This window comes from Microtus oregoni, unplaced genomic scaffold (genome assembly GCF_018167655.1).
Source record: "Microtus oregoni isolate MIOR12 unplaced genomic scaffold, Mior012 000003F_ref0000135, whole genome shotgun sequence".
Classification (NCBI taxonomy): domain Eukaryota; kingdom Metazoa; phylum Chordata; class Mammalia; order Rodentia; family Cricetidae; genus Microtus; species Microtus oregoni.
Window position 1 is genome coordinate 3,842,820 of NW_024543062.1, and position 16,724 is coordinate 3,859,543.

The window sequence follows — 16,724 nt, forward strand, 5'->3', positions numbered from 1 at the left end:
TGCTACAGGAGAATCCAGGCGGGAAGACCATGGCAGAGGGCTGCAGCCTCCCTCTGACTCCCATCGTATAGGCTGGGCCCCAAGCTAGACAGTTCGGGTGTGGTGGGGTGTGTGCAGCATTGTCTGTCCTCCTGCTCTGGGGTCCATGTGTGAAAATCACCAGAGGTTGGCCTCCTAAGGGTTAGGCACAGCCCCTGCTCAGGCCGCCTTCGTGATATGTACGCTATGATCACGAGTCTCATTGCATGCTGCAGCCCAGTGCCCTGCTAAGGCCAAGCACCATGGAAACGCCGGAACTTCCCTTCCCAGGCCACATTCTTGGGACTTGGCAGGTCTTCCTGGCTGTTCTGGAGTGGCAGTCGATAAGATCAACCGCATTCCACAACAAGGGCACTTAGGACTGCTGGGCAGGAACCTGAGAGTGGCCCTGTTTCCCAAGACTTCTCATTTGGTCTTTCTGGGGTTTGGGGTAGTGCTGGATTTAATCCACCCTCACCAGACAGCAGCTGGTTCCCCCTTTTCTCTACGTTCTCTTGTGCGTTTGTGCATTGTTGGGTAGATTAGATTCCAGGGGACACATTGACCAGGGGAGGGAATCTTTTTAAGTTAGTTTATTAGTTTTTGATGGGGGCTAAGATGTAGCTAAGTTGGTAGAAGCTTACCTAACATTCATAAACCTAGGTTGGTCCCAGGACAGCACGATTTAAACCAAGTGTGGTTGTGGATGCCTGTGATCCCAGCACTTAGGAGGCAGGAGGATCGAGAGAACTCAAGACCAGCCTTGCCTATAGAGCAATTTTAAACCTAACTTGAGCGACATTAGGCCTTCTCTCAATAAATAAATATTTTGTTTGTAGAGATAATATATTGTAATGCCACCAAGGGCCTAGTGTATTAGGGACTCTTTGGGGGGGGGGACCATCTTGCTATATAGCCCAGGCTAGCCTTGATTTTGTGATCGTCCTGACTGTGATCAACCAAATAAGCAAAGCTGGAGGAGTTGAGCAGGGGTGGGGCAGGTGGTCTGAGTTCACTCAAAGTTGTGGTTTCTGCATGGACAGCCACAGGTCTCATCTTTGTCAGCACAGGTGCCCGTGCCCCTTCCTGGTACCCTTCCTATTCCTTCTCATCAGATTCTACCTCCCTGGCCACCCACCAGGGCTTTTCTGTCCCCCCATGGAAGCAGATCTCCCACTAGTAACGCGAGAAGGGACAGACTGCATCTCCAACCATATCTATCTAAGCCTTCTGGCCTCAAGATGATCCCATGTCGTTTTTAGTTGCTCTTGGCAGAGAGAGCCTGGCATGCAGTGACACAGTTCATACACTCCGAAGACCATGCTGGGCTCTTCTGCTGGACACAAGCTGGAGTAGCCGGGACTAGTGGCTAACAGAGCATCTGCCCTGACCAAGTGTCCTCTAGAGCCCTAGTCACAGGCATGTGAGCAGTTCCGAAGGCTCTGGAGGAGACTCCAGGAACAGCAGGCATTTGCCTGCGTGTATGGCGCAAGCAACCAGCCCTGGGGTCCTGCCAAGATACAGCAAGCCTTTCTCCTGTAGCCCTGGGAGCCCTGCTTCCCATAGCCTCTCCCTCCCCCTCTCTAGCCTGAGGCTGTGGGAGCTCTGCACTAGGACAAGCCTACCAGAGCCCTGCTGGTTATGGACCTGGAAATTCTGACCCCAGAGATCGCTGTAGGAATAAGCAGTGGCAGCTGGAGAGAGGGGAAGCAGAAGGAGGTGGTTTTTCGGCTGGCAGGTGCTAAAAATAGAGATGTATGTGTCTGTCTTCACCCCCGGCCTGTCCTCTCGTGGTCTGTGTGCAGGAGATACTGTTCCCAAGCAGACAGGGCTACTCAGGCCATTCTCACTGCTGACTAGGTAGGGGATAAAGAGAAGCAGCGCCACCATCTGCACTGTCTCCTCACCTGAGGGCTATGATACCTCTAGCTCCCATTTGCCACTGTGTGCCTCTGTCAGAGGGTCACCTTTGTTGCCTGAGCCTCTGTCACTCATGGCCATTCATGGCACTGAGTGACAGGGAACGTTCAAGCTGAGAGCAGAGCAGGAAAAGGACAGCAGGCGATGAAAACCACACGGGGATGAAGGCTGACCCCCCTTCAACACTTTGTCCTGGAAGAAAGTGGAGCCTTCAGAGCCATCGAGTACCCATAAAACGGTGTAGGAAACACTCCTGTGCTGGACTTCATGCACGACAGGGATGGTCTAGTTGATTTTCTGGGTTGACCCTAGTGAGGTGAGGCAGGAGCCTACCTCTTGTTAGAAATTAAGGTCTTTTTTTTCTTTTTATTTCTTTCTTTTTTTGGGGGGGGGGTTGGAGACAGGGTTTCTGTGAAGCTTTGGAGCCTGTCCTGGAACTAGCTCTTGTAGACCAGGCTGGTGTTGAACTTACAGAGATCTACCTCTCGAGTGCTGGGATTAAAGGCACGCACCACCACCGCCTGCCCAGCTAACAGGCACGCATCTTTCAAGGTAGGTCCAGCAGTTCCTCTGCTAAATAAACCCAGGAGGAGTGCCTTCCCTCTGGCTTGCTTAAGTGCAAATGGTTACAGAGGCATCTCAAATTTACTTAGGCTTGTGATAGCAAAAAGTCTAGTGCAAGCCTTCAGGAGCCTGGACCAATCAGCTTCCAACTGTTGTTGTTGTTTGGTTTTCGAGACAGGATTTCGCTGTGTAGCCCTGGCTCTCCTGTAGACCAGGCTGACCTCAAACTCAGAGATCTGCCTGCCTTTGCCTCCCAAGAGCTGGGATTAAAGGTGTGTGCCACCACTGCTGGGCAGCTTCTATCGTTTGAGAGTTAATCTTAAAAGCAGTAGGTGCTGCCTTTAGGGTCAGTCGCTGGGTCCATCTGACTGACATCACTTTGTTCGCGGCAGCTTGGCAAGCAAGGGTGAGCCCAGCAGCTGCCAGTTAGGGAGTCACATTGCCTTCCCCCCCCCCCCCCCCCCGCGTCTTTGCTAGTTTATAGTTTACAGGGAAATGAACATCTTACTGGCTTAAAGAATTTATCGTTGCCGGGCGATGGTGGCGCACGCCTTTAATCCCAGCACTTGGGAGGCAGAGGCAGGCGGATCTCTGGGAGTTCGAGGCCAGCCTGGTCTACAGAGCTAGTTCCAGGACAGGCTCCAAAACCACAGAGAAACCCTGTCTCGAAAAAAACAAAAAAAAAAACAAACAAAAAAAAGAATTTATCGTTAATGTTATTAGTGTTATGATTTTTGGAGTCACTGCCAGCCGGGCTGTGGTGATGCACACCTTTAACACCAGTACTCGTGAGGCAGAGACAGGTGGATTTCTGTAAGTTCGAAGCTAGACTGGTCTACAAGAGCTAGTTCCAGGACAGGCTCCAAAGCTACAGAGAAACCCTGTGTCAAAAAACAAAACAAAACAAAAAGATCCTTGCCTGTGATTGGTGCAAATAGAAGACTCATTGCAAGTCAGGTTTGCTGTGATTAGGGCCAGTGCCCTTCTCTAGCTGTATAAACAGATTCAGCTGAGGGACAGGCTCACTGCTCCCCTGGTGCTGTGCCATTGTGGGTGCTGTGCCACTGCTAAGGCTGACAGGGGGCTGGGGAGATGGCTCAGTGGATAAAGTGCTTGTTGTACAAGTGTGAGGACCCGAGTTCAGATCCCCATCACCCTCTAGGTGCCCGGTGTTCATGACCTGTATGTAATTCCAGCTTTCAGAAGGTGGAGATGGGATCTCCAGAGCAAGCTGGGCTAGCTGACGACTAGCTGACTCATGTTGATGAGCTCTAGGCCCCAGTGAGGGATCCTGACTCAGATAATAGGATGGAGAGCAATCTGAGACTCCAGCTGTCAATCTCAGACCTACACAAGGACACATACACAGACACACTGCCCATACATCCACACACTAAAAGAAAAACAAAAGCTTCCAGTGGGCAGTGGAGCACCCAATCTCCACTGAGCCGCAGAAGCCAAAAAGCTGTTTGAAATGACTGGTTCAACCGCAGAAGTAGAGCCTTAAGACAGACGGCCACTGCCACCAAAGCAATGGCAGCGGCTGGTGAGAACAGTTCTCAGGCCTTGGGTGTGCCCCATCAGGGTGGCAGCTCGTTGGCACTCTGAGCACCGTCAGTCTGCCGTCTCTCATCCCTTGTTCCTCGAAGCCATCTCTCTTTAGTTCCCCCTCTGTTTTTCTGAGGTTTCTCCTCGTCTCCAGCACCTTTGCTTTTTATCATCTGTGCGCTAGCCAGTCTCTTGTCCTGTCTTCTCTTCGTGTCACCAGCCCACTCTATTAACGATCAAAACAGGAAGAGACCGCTAGAGTCACCTTACCCTGAGCTCATTGCCACCATGAGCTGCTTAGGCAGGAAAGGGGTAAGGCATGTGTGCTTGCAGCAATCGCAGCAGTTCTGCGTGCATTAATCACAGACCATCCTCTGGGCTACCAGCAAGAAGTGTCCCGGTCCCAGCTGGCGAAAATGACGGCGGAGTAGTCTGGAATTCACTGAGGTCCAGCAAACAGTCATGGCTATGATGATGTCCTTCAAGGTGGCTACCTCACGGGTCTGTGGAGTGTTCAAAGCAGGTGGTCAGCCATGAGGGTAATCCAGCCACAGCCAGCACGTGTGCACACACTTACATGTGTATGCAGGCCAGAGGTCAATATCTGGTGTCTTTCTCAATCTCTCTGCATCTTCTTTTTTGGTCCAAAGTCCCTCCCTGCCCTATTATCTTTTTACTATTGCTGTGATGAAACACCATCACCAAAGCAATTTGGGAGGGACAGTGCTTATTTGGCTTACCCTTCCATAGAACTGTTCATTGTCGAAGGAAGTCAGGACAGGAACCTGGAGGCAGGAGCTGATGCAGAGGCCATGGAGGGGAGCTGCTTACCGGCTTGCTCCCTCTGGCTTGCTCGACATGCCTTCTTATAGAGCTCAGGATCACCAGCCCCGGAGTGGCCCTGCCCACAATAGGCTGGGCTTTCCCATCAATCACTAATTAAGAAATGCCTCGCACAGGCTTGCCTATAGCCCGATCTTTTGGAGGCATTTTTCTCAGTTGACTCCTCGGTTGACTCTAGCTTGTGCCCAGTTGACATAAATCTAGCCAGTTCACCGCCTGATCCTGGGGCTCACCGATTAGGCTAGGCTGGCTGGCCATAGTGCTCTGGGGATCTTCCTGTCCCCACCCCCAGTGCTGGGATTAGCGAGTGAACCGTGGTGGGCGCTTTACTGGATGCCAGGTGTGATAATGAGAGTCAATTGTAAGCTCTCGAGTCACCCGGGAGACAGGCCTCTGGACATTCCTGTTCTGCGTTAGCTCGAGTGTCTTGATTAATGTGAGAAGATGGGCAGGAACATCCCCTGCCTGGGATCCCGACTGTGTAAGTATAGAAAGGGAGTTGAGTGTTTTCCCCTGTTTCCTGATGACTTCAAGTACTTGCCTTGACTTCTGTGATTGGTTTTTTGTTTGTTTGTTTGGTTGGTTGGTTTTGTTTGTTTGTTTGTTTGTTTTGAGACAGGGTTTCTCTGCAGCTTTGGAGCCTCTCCTGGAACTACTCTGTAGACCAGGCTCGAACTCACCAAGACCCACCTGCCTCTCCCTCCCAAGTGCCAGGTGACTTCTGTGATCTGCTGTACTTGACCTTGAACTGTGAGCCAAAGTAAACCCTCTTGCTTTTGTCAGGGTATTTTATACAGCAGGAAAAGAAACTGTGACACTGAGGGTCTGATCCTGGGTCCTCATGTCTACCAAGCAAGCACTGCGCCTGCTATCCCCAGCCCCTCCTAACAGTTTCCATCGCTCCTAGAAGCCCTGAAAGGGTTTGGGTGGGGCTTGATGAAGCTCAACCCAGCTCGATTCTGATGCCCTTCAGTGGCACTCTGTTGTATTCAGAGAACTTCACTATGTTCTCCGACTGGGCGCGGAGGCAAGAGGATTGCTTTGAGTTTGAGGCTATCCTAAGCTAGAGAGACAAGGGTCAGCAAAGAAGGCTTAGCTGGTAAAGGCCCTTGACACCAGCCCCGAATTCGATCTCAGGAACCCACGTGGTAGAAGGAAAGAACCAATTCCCTTCAATTATCCTCTCTGCCCTCTTAGACTTGCATGCACCCTGGGTGCAGCAGGTGTCTGAGACTGCTCTTCATTTACAGCATGTCCCACCTTGCCAGTCAAGCAGCAGTAGCTGACTCTCTCCCAAGAAGCATACATGAAGGACCCAGGTCCTCGGATCTGGCCAGCCAGGTCTATATGGGCAGGTACTAAGGACAGGTCTAGAATGAGCTTCACTCAAGCTGCTGTCCACCCAGGCTTGAGGAGACAGACTGGCTTGTTTTGTGTTGGGGCTGGGTCTCATGTGAGCAAGACCAGCACTTTATTACGAGGCTACATCCAAGCCCTGCGATTTCATGTTTTAGCCTGACACACCCTGACCTGATGAAGGCAGGAGGAAACCCATGCTGGTCTGGGGGAAAGTACTGAGTCAAGGGAGGCTTCCCACGACTCCGTTTTCCCCCCAAGGTTGTCACCATCAGTCTATGGTTCAAGTGAAGTTAGCTCCCCTGGGCTGCTCAGGCTATCCCAGGTGTCTTTGTTAGGCTTTCTATTGCTATCATAAAACACAATGACCATGCTGGGTGTAATGGCAGACACCTCTATAGGCTGGGCCAGGAGAATCTCTGTGAGTTTGAGGCCAGCCTGCTCTACAGAGCGAGTGCCAAGACAGCCAAGGCTACACAGAGAAACCCTGTCTCAAAAAACCAAACAGAAAACCACAGTGACCAAATGCAACTTGGGGAAGGAAGGGTTTACTCCTTCATATAACGCTCTCAGGCCACACGTGATCGCAGAGGGGAGTCAGGGACTGAAGCCGACCGTGGAAGAGTGCTGCTTACCGGCTTGATCTCCAGGACCTGCCCAGTTTGCTTTCCTTCAGCACTCAGGACCAGCTGCCCTGGGATGGCACCACCCACAGTGGGCTGGGCCCTCACACATCAATCACTAATAACAAAAAGAAGGTGCCCAAAGATTTGCCTAAAAGCCAGTCTGATAGACGCATTTTCTCAATTGCTGTTCCTCTTCCTAGATGACTCTGGCTTGTGTCAAATTGACAAAATCTAGCCAGGACAGCTAAAACCCCAGAGATGCTCCGGTGAGTCCTCTTCTCTACCGTTGCTATTTTCAACTTTGTATTTTGAAATAGTTAGGGGTTTCCTGGTTGGAAAAATAGCACAGCAAATCCTCGTAGCTACCTCACAGTGTCCCCACAGGACCAGGATGCCGTGTGTCCTGCACCTTGTCCGTGCCCAGCTCTGATGCCGCAGGTTCCTCCTACATCTCTCCAGATATGCCAGCCTTGCTTCCTGGCAGCCTTGTGATAGGAGAATTTTTCAGTGCTTTATGAATAGAGCCCAGCCTGATGGCCTTGGGGGCGGACTTTCATCACATGCCCTGAGCTCAGCCTTGGTGCATCACCATATTGTCTTCACTGCCAGCATCAGGAGTCTTCAGTGTGGAAGTGCAGCTTGTTCTTAGCCACCAACTGTAGGCCATTTTACTTGTTCTTGTGTGAGCACCCGGCAAGGTGGCTTAGTCCAGTGATAACAGCACTTGGAGACTGAGGCAGGAGAATCGCCGAGTTTTCTTCTTTGCCTTGTTTATTTATTTATTCATTATTCATTTTCTCTGTGTGTGTATGTGCGAACACGCGCGTATCTGTACACACATACCCCCGTGGAACTGGAAGTGCAGATGGTTGTGGGTTCTGGAAACCAAACGGGCCCTCTCAGCAGCAAGTGCTTCCAACTGCTGAGAGCCTCTCCACCCCTTCCTTATTTTAATTTGCGAACCCTGTGTCCGGAGCTATGAATCGCTGGTCCCCAGCATCCTGGAACGGGAGCAAGGCACTGCAGCACTTGTCCTGGCTACAGCTTTGCCTGTCCCTGGATGCGGCCACCCACGTCCCCGACTGTAAATGCAGCCCCACGGTGCAGGCACAGGCGCTGGCAAAGACCATGCCCACCACCTGCCAAGGGCACTTATGCGCCTGCATCAGGGTCCAGCAGGCTGCATCTTGTTCTGGCCAAGTCCCCGGGCTCCCCGTTGTGGAGCATCAGGGTCCCAGCTGCCCACACCAAGGACTCCCGACTGTCTATGAGGGAGGTCAGTGCGTGACCAGGTGTGGGTGGCTCGAGGTGGCCCCAGGCTCCAGTGACAGCTCTCCCCACGAGGTCACCTGGGTGTCCCTGGCTCCGCTGCCTATCCTCAGCTGTCCCACTGGTTTTGATATGGCTTGCCTGGTTAGCCAGCCCACAGTACGAACACTTTAGACTGTCTGCGGTGTGTGCAGAAGCCTAACCCCAGAAACAGTGACTCAAATAAAAACTACATGTAAATAGTGGGACGGGCACAATGACATACTTAATGAAGTCCCCGTGTAGTGTTGATTCCGCTGTTGCTTGCTCCAGTAGTAGCCTGTTGTGTTTCTTCTCCCAGGGGGCAGTTGTTCTTGCAGGCCCTCTCAACAGCTCGAGCCCAGGCGTGCCCTTCTGCAAGAAGCCCTGAAGCCTAGGGTAAAGGTGGTGAAGTTAGGACCCTGAGGTGAGACTGCAGTCCATGTTACAGGTTGGCACTCGCAACATCACCGGACCTGGAGAAGAAGGAAGAAGGGTCATAGGCTGCCCAGCTAACACAGGAGCCTGGTTTGATAGTCTCACTGTGCACAGTTGTGGCTGTATGCGCCTGTACCTTGTGACTGCGCTTTGCCTAGCGGACTTTTCAAGCTTTTGGAGTCCGGTTTGCATTAAAATAGCAAGATCGTCACGAACTACTAACAGCTGTCAAGGAGCATGCGCCTGTACGCGTGTGTATCTGTATGTGTCATTTGTGCCTCTGTGTCTGGTCATCTCTGCCCTCGTTGGCCCAGAGCTATCATCACTTTTTTTTTTTTTTTGGTTTTTCGAGACAGGGTTTCTCTGTGGTTTTGGTTCCTGTCCTGGAACTAGCTCTTGTAGACCAGGTTGGTCTCGAACTCAGAGATCCGCCTGCCTCTGCCTCTCGAGTGCTGGGATTAAAGGCGTGCGCCACCACTGCCGGGCTATCGTCACATTTTTGCAGGAAAATCAGTGCACTTTTAGATTCCTATGGAGTCACTTTTTTCCTTTTTTTTTTAATTGATATTTATTGAGCTCTGCATTTTTCTCTGCTCCCCTCCTTGCCTCTCCCCTCCCTCCTTCAATCTTCCCCCAAGGTCCCCATGCTCCCAATTTACTCAGAAGATCTTGTCTTTTCCTACTTTCTACTTCCCATGTAGATTAGATCTATGTGAGTCTCTCTTAGTGTCCAAATTGCTGTCTAAGTTCTCTGGGATTGTGGTTTATAGGCTGGCTTTCTTTGCTTTATGTTTAAAAACCACCTATGATGCCGGGTGGTGGTGGAGCACGCCTTTAATCCCAGCACTTGGGAGGCAGAGGCAGGTGGATCTCTGTGAGTTCGAGACCAGCCTGGTCTACAAGAGCTAGTTCCAGTACAGGCTCCAAAACCACAGAGAAACCCTGTCTCGAAAAACCAAAAAATAAATAAATAAATACATACATACATACATACATACATACCACCTATGAGTGAGTACATGTGATAATTGTCTTTCTGTATCTGGGTTGCCTCACTCAAAATAATGTTTTCTAGCTCCATCCCTATGGATCACTTTGTACAGGAGAACAGGGCCCATTGGAGCAGGAGAAATGGCCTTCCTTGGGCACAGCAAGAAAGCTTCTGTGAGCCTAATGTCACTTGGGAGTCCACCAGACACTTTTGCATTTGGCCACAGCCCCTGTAACAGAGGAAGCCAAAATCAAAGGACTTGTCTGTTACCCACAGGCTCGACTAGAATTGAAGGATGCACTGCGGGTGGGGCCTGTGAGACCAGGAGCTCCAGGCCAGCAGGTGGGAGCAGCCATCTCTGGATGGTGGGCAAGCTGTAAATCTCTAGGGAAGGGGAGGTGGGGACCTTACCCTGACTAGAAAGAAGCCTACTGGCCAAGGGGTTGCAAAAGGAGAGGGCCCGAAAGGCCTCTTCAGACATTTCCTAAAAAGAACCCTCAGCTGGGGTGAGGGAAACAGATTGCTGCTGAAATTGAGCAAATGAGATTGGGCCTCAACTCCAGGGATGCAGTGTGGCCTCTGCACAGTGCAGGGGGTCTGTGCAGGCTGGCTCTTCCTGGACTGGGAATGCTCAGCTTTGTGTGCAGTGGAAGGTCGGCCCCATCTGCCTGCCTTGCTAGTTTGTATGGATTCCTGTCTTACTGCCTGCATAGAAAGCTGTGCGCCGCTTTCCGGTTGTTGCAGAGCCCCGCTCTTTCCCTTCAGGGTCTCCTACTGCGGGTGTCTGATCAGAGACCTCCCTGTTTCCCGGCCCTGCCTATGGCCACTTTCTGCTGCTTCTGAGCTGACCTACCTGGTGCTAGGAGCCTGGTTAGCACCCCGCATGGGGGTGCACGTGCATGCGTGTGGATGGGTGGATGTGTACTGGTGTGATTCAGGTGGCAGGGACTGGTTTTATTCTTGCTTTTGGCCCAAAAGCTGCTCTCATGGATGCAGTGGACTTCACACTTGAACTTGAGCAAGAGCTGAACGCTGGGACCAGTTCCTGTGACCTTCAGGCAAAGGGACGGAGGTGGTGGCTTTTATATTCTGGGGCCAGCCCTTCATCCTAGTCAACAAAACGTCCACTCCTGCCCACCTCCTCAAGCCCCTGGGATCTGTCTACTCCCTTGGTGGGACTGGGCATACAGTGATGGTGGACTTGTGAATGACAGGCCATGAGAGAGCAGTAGTGGGGGTTGGGACCTTTGTAACCTTGTCACTGGGGCCAGGCAGCCTGAGTCAGGTGGCTTAAGGACAGAGAACCAAGAAAACCTTCCCACAGTAGGGGGCTGAAGGACTCCCAGCCTAGAGGCCGTGTGTGTGTTCTGTGCTCAGGTGAGGAGAGAAGTAGCTCTCTGGGGTCTGTACTCCCCTGCCTTCAACCTGAGGTCAAGGTCAGGTTTTAACTTGTCTGTGTTTAACCTTCAAATGACATATGGTGTTTTTATCATGACTGCAGAAGGGACTGTGTGTGACCTGGACAGAACCATCACCGCTGGGGATTCTTGTGTCCCGTGATAGCTGGCGATGGCTCAGTCTCCTTCACCTTTGCTTCCCAGGTGGAACCTCAGATGTTCAGCTCACTGAGGACGCAGGGTGCTAGGGCTGTCGTCTTTGTATTCTCTGACACCAAGTTTAAGTAGCATTTTATATGTCTGCACGTGCTACCTTGTGCATTGAAAAAGCCAATTCTAGAAGGGACTCCTTGGGTGGACGTGGCCCTTGCCTTGGCACCGAGGTGGTAAGTGCACAGCTATGCAGAGCTGGTCGGGGCAGCCACTGTCCCTGTCCTCCGGGAGCTCACGTATGTCTGCCTGGGAGTGGTTCGACGGCAGAGCTGGTGTCCACCCCTGCACTGCCCACAGACCCTTGCAACAGCAAGCTGTACAGTCCGTTCCGGAGTGGACTCTGCAGGTCATTCCGTGGTTCAGAATGGAGGGGACTTTGGTTACTCTTTGCAGCAATGACAACAAAGCACAGATGCCCCTGGTGTCCAGATCATCCTAATCTAAGCAAACACTGAGGAGGGAGGGAAGCGAGAGAGAGTGGGCCTTGGAGGTACTTCCCTAGTTATGTGCCCTGTGTGGCGCCAGTTGGAGTCGACTGAGTGACCTGGTAGGAGACCAGTTGGCTTGGCAGTTAGTTGGTGTCGCTGGGTCACTTCCCACATACACCCGTTTCAACATCCTCTCTAAATAAAAAGCCTCATTGAGAACACATTCCCTCCTCATTCTTCCTAATTTTGTTGTGCTCTGGTTTTTGTTTTGCTATTTCAAAAAAAGTTTGCTGCTGTGTGTGTGCATGGTTGGGCAACAGTCTGCTGAGGTCTGGGCTCTCAAGGTTGCACACTCCTGTAGGATCCTGCACTCGGGCTGAACCCGAGTGGGTGGAGGCCGGGTGACTCTGGGCTGTGAAGTGGGAAGAGGCTTCCTGTCTCTAGACAGAGTCTGCTGGCCTTGTCATCCAGCTCCTGAAGCCTCTACAGCTCATGTTCCTCCCCTCAAACATCACTGTCACTTGGAGACCATAGCTACAGCATTCCCAGTGGCTGGTGAACAGGTACAGGGCATTAGAAGACCACTCTCCAAACCGTAGGGGCATCACCTGGGTATACGGTAGAAGTATGACCTGGTGCCAGAAGTATGACCTGGTGCCGGCCTCTGTCAGTCGGCCCACCTGCTGGGCCCTTGGGACTATCGTGCGTGACAGACCGGAGTCCCTGCCACACGCTCAGTTGTGTGCCCAGTTCAGCCGCTCTGTTCACATAGAGGGGGTGGGGACAGGAGACGGTCATTTTGCCCTCACCTGTGTTCATCCTTGCACCTGACCTCAGTGACCCCCAGAAAAAGGGCCCCACAGAGCAGTGTGGCACTGGGCCCGGGGCCATGCAACTCGCCTTTGGGGGTTTTTGTTTATTTTTGAGACAGATTTGCTGCAGATCCCAGCCTGGCTTTGGATTCTCAATCCTCTTGTGTATTAGTTATTCTGTGTGTTCAAAACTAAAAGTGGCCAGCAGGGAGCGTGCGCTTAGCATACAGAGTGAAGAAAGGTCCCTGGGACCCTGTGGCTCTTGAACCTGGGACAGAGCATCTAGAGCCCGTGGGACTGTGGGGACTGAGAGAGAACAGGCCCTGCTTTGCCCCCTGCTGACCACAGCAGCCGAGCTGAAGGTGTCCTGTTGTAGGAACACCGCCTTAGATAGGCTTTTTCTTGAGAGAAACGCCGGATAACAGTTTTTGGCAACTCCTGAATCCCCTCCGAGCATTCACCAGCCACCTCTATGATTCCAAGAATGTTTGATCAAGACATCCAAGCCATTGGATACTCAAAAACCCTGGGTGCTCACTGCCTGGGGGGCCCAGGACAGCACAAATCCCTATGAGGAGAATATACCCCAGTTACACTGCCCCCTCACATCATCGATGGGGGCCAGAGTTACAGCCCCTTCACCTGCACAAGTGACATCCTGGCCAGGGCGAGCAGCTCCATTCCTCAAGCTCTGGGGAGAGGGGAGAACATTTCTTTGCCCTGTGAGTTTGGGGAAGAGCAATGGGCTTTTTCTCCACCTCCCACACAGAGGGCCTCTTGATCCTCATGGAACCCAAGGGAGGCGCTCGAGGCAACAGCTGGGTCCTGGCAGCTTGGGGTGTCTGCTGCAGCACCCGCCCCTGTGTGTGCCCTCAGGCCCTGAGGCTTCAGAACGGTCAGGTTTCAACCATTGCTTCCTGATCAAACCCATGAGCAAACAAGAGCGAAGCCCACGCGGCTGCCCTGGGTTCAGGGCCTTTCCTGGGCTTACATGCCACCTGGTAATGGCGGGGGTAGGCAGGGGGAAGGGTGCTACCTAGAGTCTTCAGCTGGCAGGAAACGCCAGGTCACCTGGATGCCTCTGCTCACAGGCGGCTCCTCACCTCACAGCAGGCACAAACAACCCAGGTTCCTGCTTCTGTGTGGCGCAGAATGACTGGCTATGGCTCTTGAACACTGTGAATAAAACATATATATATGTATGCCCAGAACTCGGGGAGGCTGAGGCAGGATTGCCCCGATTCCAGGACAGCTGGAAGCCTATCCTGCCAACTAATCGCCGCTCCCGCTCCCCGTCATGCTATTCAGCAGACACATGGACCTGGGTTTCCCAGCTGTGGAAAGTCGTGTACACAGAACCTGTCCTCAAGTCCAGGAGCTCCAAGTCCTTGAGTCTTAGGGATAATGAGGACATTCTCTCACCACCCAGGCTAGGGCCAGTGCCCTGTCCTGGGCCCTCCTGTTCACCTTTCCAGGCCCTCTGTAGTGGGCTCCAGGAGAGTGACCACAGCCACTTCCGTGAGAAGACACACCTGGTGTGAGATCAGGCAGTCTTGAACTTATTAGCTACTGAGGCTACTGGGGACTGGTCCAGGTTCCTTCTCAGTCCCCAGAGTGGCTCAGCCAACCGTGCCTGTCAGCATGGGAATGGCTGCTCCCCCAGTCTGGATCAGTGTAAACCATGAATGTCAATGCAGACATGGATGGAGGAACCCCACATGTGTGCCATTGGGAAGCTGCTGATTCTGCTGTGGCCCCAAAGTGTCAGTCCACCAAGGACCACTGGTTTCCTCCTTGCCTCTTGGTTTTAGTAGGGATGACAAGATGCCTAGCCAAGTGTCCCTAGAGTACCGTGGGACAGTCAACACTTCCAAGTTCTCCAAATCGGGAACCAGTCTCCATCCAATCAGCTTTCTAGGGACCTTGTTTGAGGTTTCAGCCTGAACCAAGGGCACAGGGCCCTTCCAAGTGAAGTTCGTGCCATTTCTCAAGGGCAATGGAGCTCAGAGGATTCACGACTTAATTCAGGACAGGAAAGCAATTGATAAGAAAGTGTTTGGAGCCGGGCAGTGGTGGCGCACACCTTTAATCCCAGCACTCGGGAGGCAGAGGCAGGCGGACCTCTGTGAGTTCAAGGCCAGCCTGGTCTACAGGAGTGAGTTCCAGGACAAGCTCCAAAGCTACAGAGAAACCCTGTCTCGAAGGGAAAAAAAAAGGAGAAAGGAAGAAAGAAAGTGTTCGGATACTGCATGAAAAGTCTGGGGTCTCCAACCACTGTTCTCGATGCAATAGCACGCTGTGGGTCATGTTTTAAGTTATAGTTTGGATTTTATTATGTATACATGCGTGTTTTGTATGTGAGCTACAGATGCGTCCACAGAGTTCAGAAGAGGGCATTGGACCCTCTGGCATTGCGGTCACAGATGGTTGTGAGCCACCATGTGGGCACAGACACCCAAACCCAGGTCTTCTGTAAGAGCAACTCGTGCTCCACAACCCCTGAGCCCTCGCCACAGTCCCGAGGCTGCCTTTCAGGCCTCCTTCCTACTGCACGTGCGCGCAGCATCTACCATGAGTTTAAGGCAAGAGTGAGCTGCACGAAGCCCTGTCCATAAAGGGGGTGCTGAGCATGGTAGCGCTAACCCCAGCACTCCAGCCTTGGTTTTGATGTGTGATCTTCCTTTTCATCAGATACAGTCAGTGACAACAGTGACTCCAATGGCTGCAGACAGACTTCACGGGGGGGGGGGGGGGGGGGTGCAGCGTGGCCTCCCTTGGAGCTCCAGTGGAGGGCAGTGTTAGGTTTGGGGTGGAGCCACACTGAGATAGATTCAAGGGGAGCCCTGCGATGGATGACTGTAGAGGAGGGGCTGGGCCAGAAAGGCTCTAACATCATGGGCAGACAGGCGACAACATGGCGGGGTATCTGAAGAACGGCATGGGGGACATGTAGCAGAAGCAGGAATCTATTCTTGCATTTCCTGAAGATGGGGGAAGTTGCATAGCAGGAGGCTGCAGTGTGGCTCTCTGATTCCCAGGCAGGGACATGGGTAAGGAACCCAAGTGTGGTTTCGATATGAACTCAGTTCCCCAGTGAGAAGTCCTGATACCTGGGATTGCCTGTTGGCTAGGATCTCCTGCAGACAGTGGCTCTGTCAGGTTCCTGCGGTGTCTGAAAAGAGCCTGCTGCAGAGTGGGCTGCGCAGACTGGGTTCTGCCGTTATGTTCTTAGCGGCACCTTGACTCTTGCATCAACTAAGTCCAGGGACCATGGCTCTCCTTTCTGGAGGGCACACGGGCTGCAGGGCTCCAGGACACTTCAGAGAGCCACCAGAGCTTCTCGTTTGTATCACAGGTCAGCAGGCAGCATCCCTAGGCCAGGACCAGGATCCTGGGGCTGAGTGTTGCTGAGATTATCCCCAGCAGACAGTGGGAAGTTGGTGTTTCCTGCCTTCCCCAGCTCATCCCTTTAACTGCTCCAGTGCCCTGTCCGATCCCTGGCTGGACCTGGTGGTGCAGTGCCGCCCATGTGGCTGTGGGGTCAGAGGCAGGCCGGCCCCGGGGCAGTTCTCAGTGCTGCAGTTTATATAACACTCAGACACACACACACACAGCCTCTGGGACCTAGGCCGTAGGCAGGGAGCTGCCCAGAGTCAGTCAGAGCTGGTAGCCAGGGTAACCAAGTTCCCCTTCTACTTCTAGGGCCCAAGTTAACCCCCAGGCTCTTTTCCTTGTCTCCAGTGGGCCCTTGGGCACTCTCCCTACAGTGACTCCTCAGGTTAGGAGCTCTCCAACTGAGGGAATACAGGGTAACTGTGGGGGAGGGAGGCAGAGGCTCCTGTGTGGGGGAGGGTGCCCTACCGCAGCCTCTGGAGTCCCCGATGTCCCTTCTCTGTAGACTGAGGAGGAAGTGCCCTTATTTGAGCAGATGTGGGTCTCCTGTGGCTGGACTGTGCGTGTGGGGTTCCCAGGGAGGAGGGACTGCTTCTGTTTGCGATATCTCATTACTGTCCTGGGGGTGGGACCAATGAGAACCTGGGATCATGGAGAGCTCACCCTTCCTGGAAAGGCTGGGATAGTGTCCTTGAGTCCCTCGCCATGTCCCCACACCCTTCCTGAGCTGCTAGCTACATCTGAGTCAATACTAGTTACACTTTTTCCAGGAAAGACAAAGTGGGCTGACCTCTCTGGAACTGCTGAATGACTGCAGTGCCATCCTCGGGCTTCCTTCTAGGGGAAGGGGGGAGGGCAGGGCAGGCATGGGCTTCCTCGGCGAGACGCCA

General features: G+C 52.8%; 1 protein-coding gene across 1 annotated transcript in view; it reads left to right on the forward strand.

Moving 5' to 3' along the window:
* Positions 1-16,724, forward strand: part of CUNH7orf50 (chromosome unknown C7orf50 homolog) — a 101,906-nt gene that overhangs the window by 78,883 nt on the left and 6,299 nt on the right. The window lies entirely within an intron of this gene.